This window comes from Phoca vitulina, unplaced genomic scaffold (assembly GCF_004348235.1).
Source record: "Phoca vitulina isolate PV1807 unplaced genomic scaffold, GSC_HSeal_1.0 scaffold22, whole genome shotgun sequence".
Lineage (NCBI taxonomy): Eukaryota > Metazoa > Chordata > Mammalia > Carnivora > Phocidae > Phoca > Phoca vitulina.
The window spans coordinates 18,555,401-18,576,734 of record NW_022589725.1 but is presented as its reverse complement, the minus strand read 5'-3'; positions in this window follow the sequence as shown (position 1 = coordinate 18,576,734).

The window sequence follows — 21,334 nt, the reverse complement described above, 5'->3', positions numbered from 1 at the left end:
ATCTCCTCCAGACTGACTCTCCCACTGGACATTCCTCTTTTGGTTTAAGGTACCAATCTTTCCCTCAGGTGAGAGTACTTTCCAAATGTTACTTGCTCATATTATCATTAATAAAAGTAATCTTATTGGCTGGAATGGGTAATACAAATAACCACTAAACCACCATAAACAATGTTTCACATATAATTTCAGGAGGTTACTGGCCCCGAAATGAAAAACCAATATTGTCATCAGTAAAAAGAAGGAAAAGGGACAATGCCCTTCTATAATATTTTCTATTAGAAAGTCTCTGAACTTTCACACTGCCAAGGGGAGAAGATTAGATTCATGAGCTCACTTTTTATCTTCCTAAGTATCTGGATTAGAAAGAAAGAAGATTGATAAGTAAAGCAGACAATGCAGCCACCTACAGCTGGTAACGCTGCTTGGTGCAAAGCAGAGACCCCTAGACCCCACTAGACTTTACTACCACCTGCCAATTAATTGTCATTGTGATTATATCAATCTATAGTGTCTACATGTGAATGGTGCCCTCTAGGGTTGTCCCAAGGACACGCACACCACCTACATAGAGCCTGGAAGATTATTAAATGGCCAAAGAACAAGATCCAGGAGGACAGGCTAATTCAAATGAGAAGCATGACAAGCATCTCTTATACAAAAGGCAACAACCAGCGTTTTTGTTCACATGAACCAGAGACAAAGCAAAAGGAAGAAGGCTTCAGACATAGCATGAAAAATTTAGGCTACAGGGAGGAAGAACCACCTAATAAGAGTGATGGAAATACTCTGGCTAGAGTTGCTTAAGGTGATCTAGCATTTCCTTTCTGGGGCTTCAGAAACATTTTCATTTGCATGTGCATATCTGCCCTTGCTTATGCATTCACAATTCTCCCTCAGTTTTGAGAAGGAAATACCAAACCTTCTTTGCCTGACACAACTTACAACTTCTAAGCTAGTATAAAGATTAATAGATTGGAGTCAAAAATACCTGGGTATACATCCCAGCTCCAGCCTTTATTTATCAGTGGAGGGTTTAGCCACACCCGTTAGGTTCATTAACTCTCAGATTAAATGTCACCACCCCATAGAAGGCTACCTTATGAAACACCTAAGTAGGTTTCCCACCATCTCCCGAGTATGTTCTATCTCAGCCCCCTTATTAGTTTCCTTCCCATCACTTACCACAACTTGCACTTTTATATTTGTCTATTTCCTTGCTTTGTTTTCTGTCACCCCATTAGAATGAAAAAAAAAAAAAATGTGCGTTGTAATCACTTGTGTATATTCCCAGCACCCAGAGCCCTGCCCAGTCTATGGCAACTGCTCAGTACCTGATGAACCATTGAACCTTTTTTCTCGTCTATAAATGAGAAGTGTGCTGCATTTGCTGTGAAGAACACAACATAAAGGATGGGGCTGGCTGTCCCAGACTGCTCTCCAGTCATACGGCTCTATGGTTACTCATTTCCCAGGCACAAGTCATCATCAACAGCAGCATCTGGAAAGGCTAAAGGCAAAACCTCCTGGGGTTTGCAAACTTTTATCAATCAAATCCTAGCAATGTCTCCCCTTTTATCTCATCACTACTTTTGTGTCATAATCAACTGTCTCCAGGAGTGGACAGGGGTGGGCAGGCAGGACTCAGAGACTCAGTGTTTCCACTGCAATTACCCTGTGGCCTTCTGCACAATGTCTGGGGCAATGGTGCATCTGCAGTACCTTCCATCATTTCCTTGTGGGGCTCCTCTGAGGATGGAACATCACAATGGCATCTGTGACAGTTAATTTTATATATCAACATGGCCAGGCTCTGGGGACCAATTGTTCAGTCAAATACTAGTATAGATGTTGCTGTGAAGGTGTTCTGTAGATGTGGTTAGCACTAACACTCAATAGGCTTTAAGTAAAGCAGATTACCCTTCGTAATGTGGGTGGGTCTCCTTCAATCAGCTGAAGACCTTAAGAATAAAGACTGAGGTTCCCAGAGAAGGAATTCTGCCCCAAGACTGTAACATAGAAATCCTGCCAGTTTCCAGCCAGCTGGTCTACCCTATGAATCCTGGATTTGCCGGACTCCATAATCACATGAGCCAATTCCTTAAAATAAATCTCTCCCTCATATTACACATATGTAAATTACATATATACATATCTATTAAATATATATTAAGTATCTTTATATATTATAGTTATAAATATGTATTAACTGTATATTAAATATGAATGTTCATAAATATATGAATACATATTGTGTGTGAAATATAATGAATATAAATCATATGTGAAATTTTTTATGTGTATTTTCTTCTGGGGTTAGGATCCATTACTTTCATCAGATTCTCAGAGCAATATTCCCTAAAATTTTACATGAGAGAATATATATAGACTAAGAGGGAGAGAGAACCAATAGTATATACAATGGGATATATAGAGGAACATTAGAGCATTTCTCAGAGTTTGTGATTTTTACACTCAGAGAATCTTCCTTTTCCATAGTGATGAAAAGCTGTTTTTTTTAATCCTCTCTCAGGGAATGGTCAAGAACATCATGGTACCCAGCGAGAGGAATGACCCTTGAGAGTGACCTGTTTATAAGTGCCTTCTGGCCTCCTCAGAATCACTTAACCTAGGCCACCCCTCCGTAATTCAGAGAAAATCGAAACCACAGTTTAGAGCCTCAAAAAAGTTCATGTAGTGGGGAAATGAAGAGCTCCTCAGAGTTCTGACGCAAATGGAAAAGACTTTTTTCCACCTTCAGTTACCCCTCTGGGCCCTTTCACCACCTGGAAAAAAACAGTGGTACATGATTGAACAAGTAAGTACTGCTCCCTCCCTCTTGAATTCTGTTTTTTAAAGAATCTCTTTTCTAAAAATACAAGGAATTCTATGAATCTTTTTTCTGCTTCTGAAGTATTTTCTACAGAATCTCTCTAGTACTTGCAAAAGCGGTGATTATGAATGACTAAACAGTCTTGCATATATTTCTGGAATACTTGGAAATGCCTCTGTTATTTTTGGAAATATGTGCTTGTTCAGGTTATTCCGGCAATGGGCAGCTACTGAAAAAATTCTTGCGTGATAAAAAGCCTATAGCTCCACCTACTGCTTCCTCAAAGACGACAGCCAGGGTTTCAGCACTGAAAAGTACAGACAGAGGTCTAGCGAAACAGCTCTATTTTCGATACAAAGCTCATCAGAAGCTCATTTTGCTTTCAGTAAAAGTTAGCCAATAGGTTTCCAGCACTGGCAAAGCTAATAGATATAGCCCATACATTACGCATTACAAGTAAAAGTGTGAAATAAAAGCCGGCAAGGGATGAATTGTTTGAGGGTTTTGAAATATATATCAGCGTCGTTGCCAACATCTGCTGAAAAGTGAGACAGATGGGAGAAGTCCTCAGGGAGCACATGACTTTGGGGAAGGAACGGACATTACAATATAGGCAAAATATTCATAAGCGTGAGGCCTGATAGTATCGGTGCATCGTGTTTTGCCTGCCTTTGAAGGAAATGGTGACACGGGAGCTGAAGGCAGGAGAGAAGCGAGAGCATCCAAGTCTTTAAATGAATGTTCCTTTCAAAATGATCCAACTCTCCTCTCCCCGGTCTTTGCTCGTGGCTCACTCACCCAGGATCTGATCCAAAAAACAATTTCCGATGGAATTAATTCTTTTGTTTCAACTTTTTCCACTGCTACCAAACCCTCCAAATCAATGCCCCTCCGTTACAGCAAACTTTCTTGTCTAATTTCTAGAACCTCAACCACAATGGATTATGCTATTCTTCTCTCAAAATGCCATTAAGAAGTGCCAACAAGGAAACTTTTTTTTTTCCTCTTTACTCTTTTATTCTTCCGGTGAGTCTCAGATGCTTTTCAGGTAAAATCCAGTTTCTCTCTACCACAGCTAAACAGAAATACATGTTTCCCATTTTCCATTTGAAACAGTGAGGAGTGGCTGAACTAGAACATAAAACTGGGAAGAACACGAAGAACGACGATGTCAGTCATGTCCAGGCAGACAACATTTTTGTTGCTAAATCTAGAGGGTTTTTCATTTTTTTTCTGCTTTCATTAACAGGACTTAGCTGCTTAAAATTGTATCCAGCTTTGGTTTCATGTTAACACAGTATCTTGTAATTATACCATCCATAACATTTTATTTTGCACCTTTACATTTTAGGGTAGAGTTTTGTTTGGACAACTCTTAATTTGATATCATTTTAACCCTCCAGAGAAATTGCCAGAATCATACCAGTACCTCCCACGTACCCTTTACCCAGATCCAAATGGGGTAAACTGTAAAAATTCAGACCCATTCATTTTATCACTCTCTCTATACGTCATTTTTTTCCTACCCATTTGAGATAAACTGCAAGCATCACGCTCCTTTACTCCTGAATAAGTTAGTGTATACTCCCTAAAAGAAGGACATTCTCTTACATAACCCAGTACAATTATCAAAATCTAGGAGACTTAACATTGGTGTAATTCTACTATCTCTCTAATCCACAGCCCATATTCAAATTTCACCAGTGATCCCAAAAATGTGTTTATGGCTGTAATTTTTATTCCAGCCCAGGATCCAACCCAGATTCACACCTTTCACTTCACTGTTCTCTATCTTTGGTCTCCTTTGTTTTACAGTGGTTTGTCAGCCTCTCTTTATCTTTGATGACCTTGACACTTTCAAAGAGTCCAGGCCAGCTCTTTTAGAGAGCGTGCCCCATTTGGGCTATGCCTCTTTGCCTTCTTCTATCGCAGAAATGATGGGTCCTCAGTGTATCACATCAAGAGAGACATGATGTTGGCAGTGCTAACTTTGATCACAGTATGAGATGGTGCTCGCCAATTTTCTCCCTCCATAATTAACAATTTGTGGGGACACACTTTAAGATTATGAATATATCTTGTTCCTCATCACACCTCACTTACTAGTTTTAGTATGCATTTTTCCTGAATTAATTATTACTAATCATGGGTGCAAAAATCATGATTTTTCTAATTTTATCATCCTTTCTACATTTACTAGTTGGCACACTATTTTTCACCTACCTTATTTCAATATCATCCTTTTGCAATTTCAATTGCAAACCAGAAGCCTGTTCACAAAGACCTGAGCTGCTTCTTGATCTGAATGAGAATTCTGAAAAGTTTGTGGGTATTAAATCTTATAGAAAAATATGAAATATTCCCTTCAAACCCTCCAAACCTTTAAGCAAATTCTTCCAAAAACTATGAACTACAAAATCAAAACAAAAACAAAGTTGCACCTACATTAATACTGAATGATTTGATTGGGAAAATGAGAACCATCAAATTTAAAATAGAGTACGGGGCGCCTGGGTGGCTCAGTCGTTAAGCGTCTGCCTTCAGCTCAGGTCATGATCCCAGGGTCCTGGGATCGAGCCCCACATCGGGCTCCCTGCTCTGCAGGAGGCCTGCTTCTCCCTCTCCCACTCCCCCTGCTTGTGTTCCTGCTCTCACTGTCTCTCTCTCTCTGTCAAATAAATAGAATCTTAAAAATAAATAAATAAATAAATAAAATAAAATAAAACAGAGTACAATAAGGGTCTTCACTTTGGATTCATGAGAAAAAAGACAGTAAAAAGAGACGTGGTCTCACGGAGGCCAGGAGACAGTGTCTCCTCCCCCTGAGAATCGAGGGAACCATTCATCCTAAGACATTGCTACCTGAGGGCCACTGTTCAATCCATATAGACTTGAAGGAATCTGGGAAGATCATCGGACTCATCTCTAACCCCGCCCCTTCGTGCCAGTGGGTCCCCACGTAACAGTCTCCTCGGATGCAGAATGAACCTGCCTTTAAGACCTGCAGAAACCTCCACCCTCTACCAAAGAGCAATGCTTCGTGCCAGAAAGCTCTGTATAGCTAACCAAGGCCCTTCAGCCCCCCTTCCTTTCAGTATTATCCTCAGCGTAACAGCTGGTATAAGAAAATTTTATCTCTTGAATCCTGTGAGAGTTTGGTTTATTCAGCAACTATTTACTCTCGTTCTCCTTTTTTTGTGGGTGGGTTTACTTCTCTGCTCCACTGACATTGGGCTTGGTCACATAAGTTGCCTTGGCCAACGGGATGCTAGCAGATTGGACACAAATATGTATGCTTCCACAGTCTGGCTTGGCCTCCTACATCTCTGGAATAGCAGTGGCAAGAGCATGCCCTGGGCAGAGATCCACTCCTCTTGCAGCCAAGGAGCCTTGTCTGTAAGTTCCCTTGCTTTTTAAACCTACCAACTAGCATCTAGAGTGGCCTCTTTCTTAGGTCTCTCCTTGCCCTCAGTGTATGGGGTCAGTGAAACAGATTTTACCCAGGAAACCTCTGAGGTTGCGACCCCAAACAGCTAATCTTGGATAAGGTTAAATTTATAAATAAAAAGAATATGAAGGCAATGGGCAAGTAAAGGTCATTTCCCTTATTTAGTAACGTTATCCACTCAGCATTGTGTCAGGAGGGCTACACCAAAGTCCCAAGACTCCTCTGGAAAACAATAAAATCTTAAAGTAGGGAGAGATGGATAATTGGGCCTCATCATAAAACAACAATAAAAGTAAACCAACACAATACAAAGATGTGGTATTATTCTATTCAGTCCTAGAATGGACATACTGGACTTTTAGTTGAATAAGATAATATACGAACCTACTCTCTTTTGAGATGTCTGGGGACCCCACGTGATAATAGCCCACTTAAAGTTAACGTATTTAGGGGCACCTGGGTGGCTCAGTCATTAAGCGTCTGCCTTCAGCTCAGGTCATGATCCTGGGGTCCTGGGATCGAACCCCACATCGGGCTCGCTGCTCGGCGGGAAGCCTCCTTCTCCCTCTCCCTCACTTGTGTTCCCTCTCTCGCCGTGTCTCTCTCTGTCAAATAAATAAATAAAATCTTTAAAAAGAAAAAAGCGTATTTATCAAGGGCACCCAAAGATAGGCATAATTTCTGATAAATAGCCAAGAAATTTCATTCCATTTGCAATAAAAAGATGATCAGAGCAAAGTTTTAAGGATATTGAATATCCAAAATCAAACAAAGAATATTCCCTGGATACTGACTCTTCAGCCTGAGTCCCCACAAAAAAATACACCTAGAGTAGAGCTGAACCCAACTCACAGTCTGGATCTAAGACCAGCCAGTCATCACACTGTAGCAGAGTCACCCACCTGAGCCCACTTTAGACCAACTAAACCACAACTCCCCTGCAGACCCATGACCATGAGAATATCACGGAGTTGGGGGATGGTTTGGTTTGTCATACAGTATTACTATGGCATAGCTGACTGATACAAATACCATAATGAAGTCCTTCTCTACTTCTGTCTGTCTCCAGATTAAATAACCTCAGTTCCAAATCACCCTATCATAAGGCTCTATTTTGATGTTATTCATTACCTCATTCTCTCTTTTCTTAACTGTCTCTATAAGAAACTCCTGCTCTGTTTTGTGACTTACAGAACATCTTTCCTCCAGAAAATGTATTAAAGATTCCAGGAAGCCTGACTTTAGGGCATTTGTTTGGACTTACCTCCTGGCATGATAACTCAAAAAAAGGTTGCATAAGATAAAAATCTAAACAAGTGACAGAAGAGACAGAATGAAATTACCTGCAAAATGGGTCCCCAAACCTGTATAATCTTATAAACTCTAAGGTTACAACAAACTTGGAAGAAAATTAAGTATTATTCTACTCAAGGTCAGCTTCAGGGTCCCATGCTTACAAGGGCCCTATGCCTAGTTTAATGCTCTGTTGTCACCATATTAAAATTTTCAGTTGTTTTGAGGAAGGGCTCCTCGATTTTATTTTGCACTGGGCCCCACAAATTATGTAGCCCATTCTGATGGTACAAGCCAATTCCCAATCTGAAGTCTGCTCCTTCATTTCCTCTGCTAAGGCTTTTGTTCAGGCTCTCATCTCTTCTTCCTTAGAATACTTGAAAGAATTTCTAATTATTCTACTCCCCTTTTATCCTCCCTGCCCCTATTTTCTCCTCTAGAATACACAGATCATATCATGTCACACCCCTAAAATCTTTCAATGAATCCCCATTGTATGCAGGAAAAAGTTCACATTTTTTAGCAAGGCATAAAATCCATTACAAGGGTAGTGCAAGCTCCCTTCAGCCTCTCCATGCTTTCCCCTTACCTCCTTCTGTCACCCTCTATGACTGCCCCAGAGTCACTGCCCCAGATTTCCTTGTCCTTCCCTCTCCTTGTCCTACCTTTGCTCATTCCTCTGCCTAGAATGTCCTTCCCCTCAATCCTGTTGTCTTGAGAGTACTGGACCAAATGTGACCTCCACAGTCTTCCCTGTCCTTTCTCCTACTCCATACAAATTCCTGACTCCTCATTTGGGCAGCATGTGAACATACTTCTATTATAGCACTTAACATAAGCACCGTAATGGTTTATTTACTGCCGTCCAAACAAACTGTGAGCTTCTAGAGTCAGAAATCATATCCTGTTCACCTTTCTACCCTTAGTTCAATGACTAGCATGTAGAAGGCATCAACAGTAGGCATTCAGAGGATCACTGAATTTGAATGTCTCATAAGTAATAAGGAAACTTAGATCCAAATGTTTTAGTTATTCATTCAAAGTCATCCGATTAAGTTCATGGCATAGCCAGGATTCAGTCTCAGTCTCAGGCCACTTGATTCTTGGTTCAGGATATCCTGTTGTCTTCTCCTGGTGGCTTTTCCAGTGAGATATCAGTCATTTCCCCCACTAATCCATGAAGTAACTCACCCCTTCTGTGCTTATCCAAGATACGAAGCAGCATATGCTGTGCCCCTCCTGAAATTCTTCCAAAATATAGATTGTCAGATCTGGGAGAGTTCTTAGAGACTGCTATTCCACCTCTTGGTTTCACCCAAGAGAAAGAAGAAACCAAAGAGGGGGAGACTCTCTCCCTGGGTTGCATAATCAGGTACCAGCTATGCCGAGTCTCAGGCCAGTGCTCACATCACCAACCACAGTGCCTTGTCATTAGAGGCAAGAATCCAGATTAACATGCTTGATCACTGCAAATAACTGTATTGGCTCCCTAACAGCTTTCAATGGACTGATTTCCTTCTCCCCTGGGCTGAGCAGAGGACTATCTGAAATTCACACAGTGCTCTGAAGTCTTTCAGCTTTTATCACCACCAAAGTGTAGGTTCTATCCAAGCACATGTGGGTTCCACCTTGTTCAAACACATGGTGGAGGAACCTCCAGGTCTTCTCCACATGCCCTACCCCATCCGTAAAAGCATGTCTGAACTTACCTGATTTCTCCATTCTAAAAAAAAAATAGCTCTGAGGGGAAGATTTGTATTAATAAAAGCTGCAAGAGGATTCCATATCTATCTCCAAATACTCAATGGGTGTTGTTCAGAGAATAATCATTGCCTCTTTTCCAGCAGCTCTGAAGAGAGAATGAGAAAACTGTTCCAATTCCAGCCTGAGGAATCCAAAGTAGACACCAGAAAGAAGAGAGATATGGGACACAGAATGGGAAGCTGGAAACAGAATTCTGATAATCTGAACTCATTAGGAAAGAGTGGATTAAAATTTCATAAATCAAGGGTTAACAAAGTGTTAAGCAAACAGAATATTCCAAGTAGTCTCACTGGCAATTTTGGAAACACCTTAAAAGAAAATGATGTTTGTTGGTCTCTGGAATTTGTTCCCCCAGAAAATTTGGGATTAAAGCTACTCATTGAGGGCATGTAATCTGGAAGAGGAATTAACTGGGGGCCAGAGCTTTTTGGTCAGCTGGTGCTTGCTTCCTCCTAGTCCCTTGTCATGGACACATTCACTATGAAATAGAAGAAAGACAACTGAGCCACAATCAGAAGGCCTGGCAGAAACATGTCATCCCTGTGCTCCTTTGTGTCCTTATTTGAAATATGAGGATTAGGAAGGAGCAAGGACTTTGATTGTGGACAGATCAATTCAAATCCCAACTCAACCACTTGCTTTTAATGGCATTTAATGTCTCTGAGTTTCACTTTCCTCTTCTCTAAAATGAAAAAATTACCATCTATCTCACAGGAACTTTGTGAGAAATCAAATTAGTTAAAGGCACAATGTCTCTGTTGCACTCAGTTTAAATATATTCACATATTCTTTCCCATCTTTTCCCACACAGAGCTTTCGGGAGGAGTAAATAATGTAATATACATGCCTGACACATAATCATCACATAATAAACGTTCACTTTCTCTTCTCTCCCTTCCCACTCCACCCTCATTATAATGAGGGATTTGTAATAGCTAATCCCTAAAAATCCCTTCTAATTCTACAATTCTACTTATGCATTCTCTGCTTCAACATTGTGCTTTATTTGTATATCTTTGGATCCAGCATAGTAGCAAGCACGATTATGTGCCTTAATTAGTATTTGTAGCATTGGATTAAGTTTCCCCAGTAAACACCAGGTTTGGGATAAGGCACATGTTCTCTGCGTCTCTAGAACTAGACGCTAAAGGAAGTAACTCCACTTCCTAATTTACAAGGAGGTTGTCAGAGGTAAGTTACATTCTTGCCCAGCACAGCACTGACATCACCGACCTCCACAGAAAAGCAGCTCATACCGCATTCCTCTTGGCACTTCACATATGATTCGTGAAATCAAATGGCTGCTTTCTAGAATTCAGCAGGAATCTCTAGCAGCTAGTTGCATTTAAAAAGGTACCATATCAGTCTGCTATTTTTAGACAGTGCCCACAGCTCAAAAGGGGCCATCAAAGATCTCCCTTTGAACCCATATTTGATTGTTGGCCAAATTTTCCATATCCTGTTCTAGGCCGCTTCAAAAACATCTGTTTCGATTAAAGAGTGATCAGGAAAGTGCTCTCACATTATAGAGGAAACGGGCTTCATTTAATATGAATTGCTGGCACTATAAACCCTTGTTTCGAAGCTGAAGGGGCGATCATCAACATCTGTGCCAAATCCAGTAAGACAGGCTGGGCCATGCTGAACACAGACCACATGACTCAGTTCTGGGAAGAATCGCCCTAAAATGTGGGACTGGTGAAGTTACAGGGAAAGGTCTCTATCACTCAGGTTTGGCATATATCACCCCAACTAGATATGAAAAAAGAAAAGAAAGTTCATGGAGAAACCGTGCTCCATCCCACACTTGGGTGCTCTTGATCCCAATTGATTGGAAGTAAGACAATTCTCAGAAACACTTCTTCCCTTGCCATCTCTCTTCTTCAAGTATTAAATACTGAACTTGAGTCACTTCGAAAAAAAGTATTCATCTTCCCTCCTGTCCAAATTCCAACCTTATTATTGAAGCCAGTCTACAATCTTGCCTGATTGCCTGACATCTAACCATTTATGTTAACAGTACAAAAGACGTTTATTGTGCTCCTATAGTATATGCAGCACTAAGAAGCTCAATGTGTGGTCTTATTGTAAAGGAGCCAACAGGTCTGGACTCCCACACAAAGAGGCAAAAGTAAGTGTCCTCCAAGTGGTAGAACTCAGAGGAAAAAGGATGACTTCCAACTGGGTCAAAGAGTAAAGGAATGACTCTTATGCAGATTTTTAAAATACTTTTGTCGGCGATGGTGGTGGGAAGTGCTTTGCAAATAACAGAAATGGCACAAGAAGCATCCTAGAAACCAGAAGACATGAACTTGATTGTCAAAAAAAATTCCAACCATCCCCTTTCCATAATGAGTTAGATTACAGGTAAAGACATAAAAACAGTTGGAAAAGCAGGGTTTGCAGGCTTCACATATTCATTAGTGTTAGATGACATTGTGCAGGAGGAGTTGGGGGGAGGATACCTCGCAGAGGTAGGTAGTGAGCTGGGCATTAAAGTACTAACATACAGGATTGGTATGGGCAGCAGAGAAGGTATTTCAGGTAATGAAATGATTGATAAAAGATGTCACCTCTATGAGCACCTCCCTTCCATTTTTCTAAGCCCATTCACTCATTCATTCATCACTATTTATTGAGCACCTACTGGGTGTCAGGCTTTGGAGACCAGAGGTGCTTTTATAGTATTATGAGCCTCCTCACAGCTATTACAGTATTATGGAGGGGGTGAAATTAAGTTAAGTGCAGAAATAATTATAATTTAATTGCAATTGTGATAAATACAGTGAAGAAAAAGTATAGAGCACTTTGAGTGTCTGTAATTGGAATACATAACTTGGCTGTCTCTTTAGAGGTTGCTCTTCAAATTCCAAACAGGTGCCAGCATATTGCACTTTCTCTAAAGGAAGTCCATGGCCCATCCATCTTCTCCCGGAGCTCTGAGGTGAGGCTCTGTGGCCTTCCCACGTGTGTTCCCTAGTTCCCTTGCCTTGTGATCACCTGAAGTGGCATACCGATTTATCTTACACACCTGCTGCACGGGCCGTGTGACTGCCCGCAGGAGCTGCTGGTAGCCCACCCAGATCCCCTTGACTACCGAGGTGCCCTATCTCCCAGCTGCTGTCTCTGCTGACAGTTCACAGCTGCTCCCGTGTCAGGAAAAGTGCCTTCGCCTGACAGGATCTGCCTGGCCAAGAAATGCCTAGAGGTTGCCACACAGGTGCATGCACCAGCTCATGGGCACACAGCGCAGTCCCCCAGGGATTGACAGACATGGGGATGCTAAAGCCCAACCCTCTTGCCTCCAGAGGAAACAACTCTGTGGCGCCCTGCACACTCTGGAGTACTCTGTGGTATCAGTCCAGCACACCTCTTTGCCCACCCTCTTTCTGTGCCCCAGCCTGCTGCCCTCACTCCCTCACAGGTTCACCAGAGACCGCTCCCTCAACAAAACACTTGCTCAAGAATCCCCCCCATTCCAGCTCTACCTTTAGGAGACCCACCCCAAATCTGTCCTTTTCTGAATACTACATTGCCTTCCAATTGCAAATTTCGGCACTTGGCTTTCTCCTCAGGTGCTACGCTTAAGGTATCAATAAGCACTGAAATCAGGCCCACAGGCAAAGGAGGAAGAGGAAGAAACAAAAGGTCCTTAGCTAATCAGCCACCGAAATAAATCCTAGGTAACAATACAGCAAGACATATAGGAATTCTCATTATTAAAGGTTTCTCATTTGATAAGTATTATTAAATATTCTCTTTCTTTCCTCTCATAATGTTTTCCCCATTATAAAGGTTAATATGCTAATAGTCTTTATTGAGGTATGATTTACATACAGTAGCATTAAAACACTACAGCTCAATGAATTTAACCATTTAATCCATATAAACACCATCCAGGTCAAAACATAGCACTTTTCTCGTACCCCAGAAGCTCCCCAGTGCCCCTTGCCTATAAACCATTCTCCAACAGAGATAACTTCTGATTTCTGTCACTGTAGTTAAGTTTTCATATAAATGGAATCATACAGTACACACTCCTTTCTAGCTATTTCCGTTCAACAAAATCTTTTTTTATCTCCATCCATGTTGCTGTGTGTGTTAGTTTGTCCCATTTTATTGCTGAGTAATAGTCCATTGGATGAATATACCACACACAATGTGTTTATCCATTCTCCTACTGATGGGCATTTGGCTTGTTTCCAGGGTTTGGCAATTATGAATAAGTCCGCTAAGCAACTTCTTGTACATCCCATGTTAGAAGGGTTTATAATTCGCTTAGAAAGCCTAAATAGTAGGGCGCCTGGGTGGCTCAGTTGATTAAGTGACTGCCTTTGGCTCAGGTCATGATCTCAGAGTCTTGGGATCGAGCCCCACATTGGCTCCCTGCTCAGCGGGGAGCCTGCTTCTCCCTCTTCCGCTCCCGCTGCTTGTGCTCTCTCTCTCTCTCTTTCTGTCAAATAAATAAATAAAATCTTTAAAAAAAAAAGTCTAAATAGTGAATCTTCCTCTCCCACTGTGTAGTTAGAAATCAATAAAGCCATTCCACTGGGTGGGGGTGGGGGATGTCAGGTAATAAATCTGCAAATTGAGATTAAGGGAGGGAGATTAGGCTCAATCAAGTTCAGCAGGCAGTTTGGAGATACCCAGGAGTCAGGAAAGCTGAGTCTGGAAGCCTGACACAGAGTGGGTGTTCTGTTCCAATGCTGCCTTGTGATTAGGGCCACTAGTCCACTGAATCTTGGTCTCATGTACTTGAGCCCAGCAAGGGATCGACAGCTATCTGTGGTGATTTACCTACATTGAACAGATTATCAAAGCTTGATCCTTCTTCCAGAATTCATAAGGACATCAGATTCAGCACACAGTAGAGTCAGATTCAAATATATACTCTCAGTTTAACATGAAAGCTGATATGGATCTCTAGGGGAGAGCCCCTGCCTAAGGGATTTATTTTCCAGTAAGGGAAATTCTCAAAATCCCACATGAGTTTTTATATGGCCTACCCTAAACTCACTCCTTACTTTACTAATTCCTTTTCAGCAAGCTTCCACATATTGGGTATCACATATTTGTCTTGAACTGTAAATGTACTGACTTAACAAAAGGTCAATCTTTTAACCTTCATAGCTACCTTATGAGCTAGGTTTTATTATTACCCCCATTTTATAATTGAAGAAATAGGCACAGAGAAGTTAATTTATCCAAGTTATGCAGCCACCAGAATTGCTGCTGTGTCCATTGGCTTGTTTTGTGTCATTCTTAGCACTAAATCATGCAAAAATGGGTGCTCTATAAAAGAGCAGTTATATTAATCTAGAAGCGACAACCTCAAGACTCCAGTACACAGCTAAGACAAGAGAAGAAAATAAAAACACAGTACATGGGCTTTCCAGGATCCTGAAAAACTGGAGGTGGACCTATTGTTCCACAAGCCTGGAGACCCCAGGATGGAGACGCGGCATTGTTGCTCCTGAGGTTGGCTCAAGAATCAAGAAAGTCCCCAATGCCATAAACAGTTCCTATTTGGGGCACAGTTTATTTACTGCAAGATTCTCCTGGGCAACAATATGGATCCCACATATTACAGAGTCAGGTGCTGAGGGCAATACACTTGCCCTGTGGCAGAGATCTCCAAGGTCGGCATAGAGAGAAGCAATAGCTTAGGGTAGTAGGGTCAGCTCCACTGGATCAACTCCTATACTGAGTGGTCACTTGGCTTCTGATGACATTCCATGTCCTTAGGAATCTATCCTTAGAGTGGTGACTGACAGCCCACCAGGGATGCTTAATGAGGGTTAAAAGAGGAGCAAACACCTTAGGCCCTCAGCTAGAGCCTATCTACTCTAACTTGACATAAGTCTAACAAACATTAAAGGGAGAAGAAACAAGCCAGATGCAAGCCAACACACAGCAGAAGGGATCCTTTCTCCTTTATGATAGTCATTTCAGTTTCTGTACATCTTACCATACCTGATTAAAACAAATCCCAGGTACTCTTAAAACATCATATTACATCATAGTGCATAACATGGAATTCATAAATCTTGCTCAGTAGTATCTAAATGATAAAGCATGAAGGTATATGATCCATTCTATATAGATGTGGTAACATTTCTTTCAAATTATTTTCACTTTTCTGCTTTTGTTGTGATAGATAAAAGTGACAGATGCTCGTGGTATAGATGATAGATAGATAGACAGATAGATAGATAGATGATAGACAAATGGATAGATAAGGCAAGCTTACATGCAAACAGCAAGACCACATTGTACAGCACAGAAAACCTCTTCTCTTTTCGATGTCAATTTCGGAATCTATTCCTAAATTTCCATGGCTGCATAGTAAGTAGGGTCTGCCCCCTGCACTGTCTAATACAGTGCACTAGTAGCCAGTGGTCACGTAGCTGGCTACTTTAAGTTAAAGTCCATTAAAATTTCAGTTTTTCAGTTGTACTAGCCATATCTCAAGTGCTCAGTGGCCACATGTGGCCAGTGGCTGCCATATTAGACAGGGCAGATATAGAAAGGACATTTCCATCATGACAGAAAGTTCTATTGAACATCAATGGTATAACCTTTATGCATTTACCGTGGCAGAAGAGCTAAGAAGCCAAACAGGAGCAGAGAAGCACCCAGGTACTTGGGACAGCGGGAAGCCTCTTCTACTCCTAGGGCAGCAGGGACCTCAGGAGGAAGTGGTGTTTCCAGAGCCCAAGGGCCAGGGTGATCTGGCAGAAGCCAAACACAGAGGGGACCTGTCTGCCAGAAGCCAGAGCCACAGAGAAGACACAGCTACTGCTGGAGGTGCTACTCAAAGCATAGAAAGGAGAGAGAAATCAACCTGGTTTCTCCCCTCCAGCCTTCCCATCTCCTACCAGTACGTCCCACTGGCCCAACCCAGCAGGAAGCTGGCAATCACAGGAGCCTGGGAAAGACAGCCTGTAAGGAGAGAAGGAAAGTATGCAGCCGGCAGGACACCCGGAGGTGAGACAGACTCTGGTCCATCGGGAGAACCACAAGCACCATGGGGGAAGCAAAGGCCTCATTGATGGACCCGGGGCGGTACACAGTGGACAGACCATGAAGGCCCTAGGATGGAGCCCCAAGAAGTTTGCGTTTTATCCAGAAGGCTCTGAACAGCTACTGGTGGGCCTTAGGAAAAGAGCATCCTAATCAGATTTGTGTTTTAGGAAGACCATCAGGCTAGGCCCACGATCCTCAAAGTGTGGGCCTGGACCAGCAGCATCTACCTCACCTGGAAACTTATTAGAAATGCATATACTCAGACCCCAGCCCAGGCCCAGAGAGTCAGAAGCTCTGGGGGTGGGGCTCAGCAGCGTGTGTATGAACAGGTCCACCAGGTGACTCTGATTCTTACTAGAGTGTGAGGGTCCCTGGGCTAGCATAGAGGTGGGATCTAAGTGAGAGGTGGGGGAAGCTCTGGTGAAGACTTGGGACATAGAAGGGGTGCTTGGAGAGTCATGAAAGGGGGAGGCCTGGCAGGGCTGGCGACGGGGCCGGCGTGGCAACCGGGGGGGGAAGGAACCCATCTGGAACAAGCAGAGGAGACAACCGCCCATGTGATGAGGGACACGAGGCAGAAAGCTTTTGGACCCAGATACGTGTAATCACTAAGGAGCTACTGATTGCTCAGGGCTCTGCTCTAGGCGCTGCGCCAGGGAGCCACAGAGAGGCCCAGCCTCCACAATCCCTCGCCTGAGGGCTGACCTTGACCTCCGCAGCTGGTCACTGATGCTTGTACTCCCACCACCAGAGGAAAGCATCTGCCTTCCATTAAAATGCAGATGCGCTCTACAGGGACACCCACAGGGTCTGGGAGCACCTGCATCCAAAGAAGCAAACACCCCACAAGCTTGGGAACTCAGAGCAGCACTGTGCCCCTCTCCTTTCTTTGCCCCAAACAGTGAGCACAGGATTTAGAGCAGCGCTGTGCAGTTGAAATGTAATGTGAGCCACATATGCAATTTTAAATTTCCCACTAACTTCATTAGAAAAGGTAAAAAGAAACAGGGAAGGGCCGCCTGGGTGGCTCAGTCGGTTAAGCGTCTGCCTTTGGCTCCGATCATGATCCCGGGGTCCTGGGATCCAGCGTGCTGTCAGGCTCCCTGATCAGAGGGGAGTCTTCTTCTCCCTCTGCCTCTGCCTCACCCCACTGCTCGTGCTCTGTCTCTCTCTCTCCAGCTCTCTCTCAAAAAGATAAATAAAATCTTTAAAAAAAAAAAAAAAACAGGTAAAATTAATTTTAAGAATGTATTTTATCTAAACCATCATTTCAACCTGTAGTCAATCTTTAACAAGTTATGAACAAGTGATCTTAACATTGTTTTTTTGTTTCACCTGTTACTGTCTTTGGAATTTGGCAGTGACCATTCACAGCACATCTCAATCGCAACTTGCCCCACTTCACGTGCTCAGGAGCCACATGGGGCTGGTGGCCTTCCAGATCAGGCAGTGCAGCTTTAGAAGACAGTAATGGCTTCTCGGGGATTTCCGGAATAGACAGATGCATTCTTTCCCATGGAACGGAAAACTGAGGATTTGTTATGTGTATTATTATTGTTCCAGCCATGGCTCTGTGGGACTGGAAGTGGGGGACCAACGGCAGTGAGGAGAAGGGGCATGAAAACAGTTTGTCTGGAAATCCATGATAGGAGGGAATCAGCCTAAGAATACCTCCGAAAGAGGGATGAGTGCCCCTGCGAAGGTAAGTGGCCAATAAAAATAGGGACGCCCGCGTCCCACCGTCTATTGCAACAGGTAGAGGGTGCCTCCGCTGCAGCACTGTATCCACCATGAGTGTCTCCCGGACGCTCCCCAGAGCCCGGTCTACGCTGTTTGCATGTATTAAGCAAGGACCAAGTGATGGGAAATCTTTATAACACTTCGGTGCAGCTGCCAGTCCAGCTTTTCCACTTATTGTTTGACCGTGGGCATGTTTCTTAAATTCTCAGTCCCTCTGTTTCCTCGTCTATAAATGGAGTTCACAGTAATATCCTCCTTAAAGAAGTGTCGTGAAGATTAAAGAAAATTATGGAAACAAAGTGCTTAACACAGAACCAGGTCACACGGAAAACATTTTTTTAATGTAAACTATTATAACTGTCCTTGTTAAAATAGAACTATCTGGGGGTGCCTGGGTGGCTCAGTCGGTTAAGCGTCTGCCTTTGGCTCAGGTCATGATCCTGGAGTCCTGGGATAGAGGCCCGCATCGGGCTCCCTGCTCAGCGGGGAGCCTGCTTCTCCCTCTCCCGCTCCCCCTGCTCATGCTCTCTCTCTCTCTCAAATAAATAAATAAAATCTTAAAAATAAATAAATAAATAAATATCCTATACTTTTCAAAATGGATCAAAATAAAGAAAAGTATTATTATCACTGATGGCATGTATGTATTTTTTTAGTCCTTGCTTTTCGTTTTTAAAAGATGGACTTTAACCGAGAGCAGAGATGGAATGTAGAGGTCAAGGGCAAAGCCTCAGCCTGGAGCTCAGGACTCACCACCTTGCAAGCTCAGATGGGCCTGGGCAGGCTGAGAAAAAACACGAGAGGACAGGGCACACCAAGGTTGCCCATGGAAAGAGTGAGGAAACCAATACCAGAAAGCGAAACCCTGGGCTGGGTCCATGAGGGCTGCTCTGCTGGGAACTCGGGCAGGGAGACAGGCCGCTCACTGTTCGTGGGAACTGGACCCCTGTGCTCGGCTCACAGGCAGCAGCTTCCCAGCCTCCTCTCTGCCTGGTCTTGGCCAATGTCTCCTGTCTCCATTCCCCGGGGTAGACCCACACCTGTGGCTTTATTTGTATTACAGGGTACGCCTATATCCCATCACACAGGCCTCAGGGCTCTACCCAATTAAAAAGAAGTTCCCAGCCCCTTGCAAGGCTGGGAACACCGAGCTTCCCATCCTGCCAGGGTGACACATCCCAGCTACCACCGCGAGTGTGGCTGTGTATTCCAGTGCAGCTAGGAGGTGGCTGTGGGGACTACAACTGACCTCAATCCTGCTTGGTGTTTTTGCCTTTTCTCAGCACACAGACACCCACAGCGCCTCCACGGACACCCATGAAGTGCCATACTTTTTCCATTCCACCATATTACCCTGATACTAGGAAGTTCTAGTGGGGTGAGGCTGAAGTTATGGAGTGCAGCTTCAAAGAACTAGAATCAACAGCCCATTCTAGACCATGTATCAACTATGGTGAATTGCCTGCCCCACCCCTTCCCTGGGACAGTAGATGGGAATCCGGCTTCCAGAATGGAGATGTTTCCATAGGGAAGGGAGCAAAATCCCATGCCAAAACACCAGAGAAACAGGGTCCTCCCCACAAGTCCTCCCTCAGAAGGAACAGAGCTGGATGTTTTGGCTGATTCACATAATGTTCCCCCACAGAGTTACAACGAGCCAACAGATATCTAGGTACCTTTCAAGCCAAGATTAGACGGGACTGAATGTTGCTTTAATTTTACTTTATAATTTTTCTTTCACTTGACTTCAATGACTCTGGGTCTTAACAAAACAAATCTGGAAAGGGGGCAAAATACATCCCAAAGAACTAGAGTTTCCTGCACATTTGCCTCTATTCCCCCCTACATGTTCAGCAAGGGCTTGGAAGTATATCCATTCAAAAGAAATTAAACATGGCAGAACAAATAGGTCTAACAATGAAGCACCAGTCACATTTTTTGTTTATTTGTTTTAAGTAGGCTCCATGCCCAGCATGGAGCCCAATGTGGGGCTTGAACTCATGACCCTGAGATCAAGACCTGAGCTTGATCAAGAATCAGATGCTTAACCGACAGAGCCACCCAGGCACCCCTCACGTTTTTTGATATAAAATGTTTAGCCATTATTTTAATCACATTTTCCCACCAAACCTCTGGATCCTGTAACCATCCTCACCAATTTGTCTCTCTTCATTAAGCAGTTCTTAGGTGTTAGCAAAGCAGAGAGCCTCCTCCCAAACCTCGGCCCCACCATATTTTCCAGAACAAACTTCCGAAGGACAAAGTGAATGGCCAACTTGTCCTTGTCAGGATCAGATGTTGGTTTCATGCCTGGTGCTGAGCCAGGAGCTAGAAATCATATGGGCTTACTGCTCTCCAGGAACTCACGGCTGAGCAGTAAAGACAGGATATATTCACACAACAATCAACAGGGATAAAGGCTTTCATAAAGGAGATGAGTCCAAGACAAAGCGATAGGACTGAAGAAGACACCACTGGCTGGGGTCAGTGAAGAAGAGAGAAGGTGAGGTTTATTTTGTCTTTAAAACCGTGACATCCACGAGCTTGGACAAAAGTGGAATGTAAACCCTACCTTGTAGCCATAGAACATGTGCAATAGTATGGTGCTCGAGAAGGGTGTGGAGTGGGGAAGCAAGGGCTAGGGGATGAAAGGCCTGAGCCACTGAAAGGTTTGAAGCTGGGAAGGAGCAGGATCAGATTTGTCTTTTGGAAAAGTGTTTCTGGCAGTGTTATGGAATTCCAGTTATGGGGGGGAATAGATTAAATGGAGAGACCCATTAGAATGCCACTGTAATTAACTAAATAAGCTATGAGGGATTTGAACTAAGCTCTAGAAGTACAGAAGGAGACAAATGAAGGCTGTTTAGGAAACAGAGTCCAAAAGCAGTTAGTAACCCGCTGAATGTAGGGTGAGGAGAAGAGGAGGGCTCCCTGGGGGCCTACTGTATTAGATGCTGCCTTCGTTTGGGTTATCCCAACAATAGATCCTGAAACAAGAATTTGGTGCAGGTAGCTTATTGGGGAAGTGATAGCAGAAAATCACAAGGGAGAGGCTGGGGCAGGCAGAGAGATGGAATTGAGGAAAGATTATGTTATGCATAGGTTCAAGCCCACTGGGTACCCTCTCAGACATTATGTAGAATACAGCTCAGGACAGACCCAGCAGGTGAGCAAACCTGGGTTCATATCCACCAAGTCTCTATCCCTCAGGAGTTGGGGTCAATCCTGAG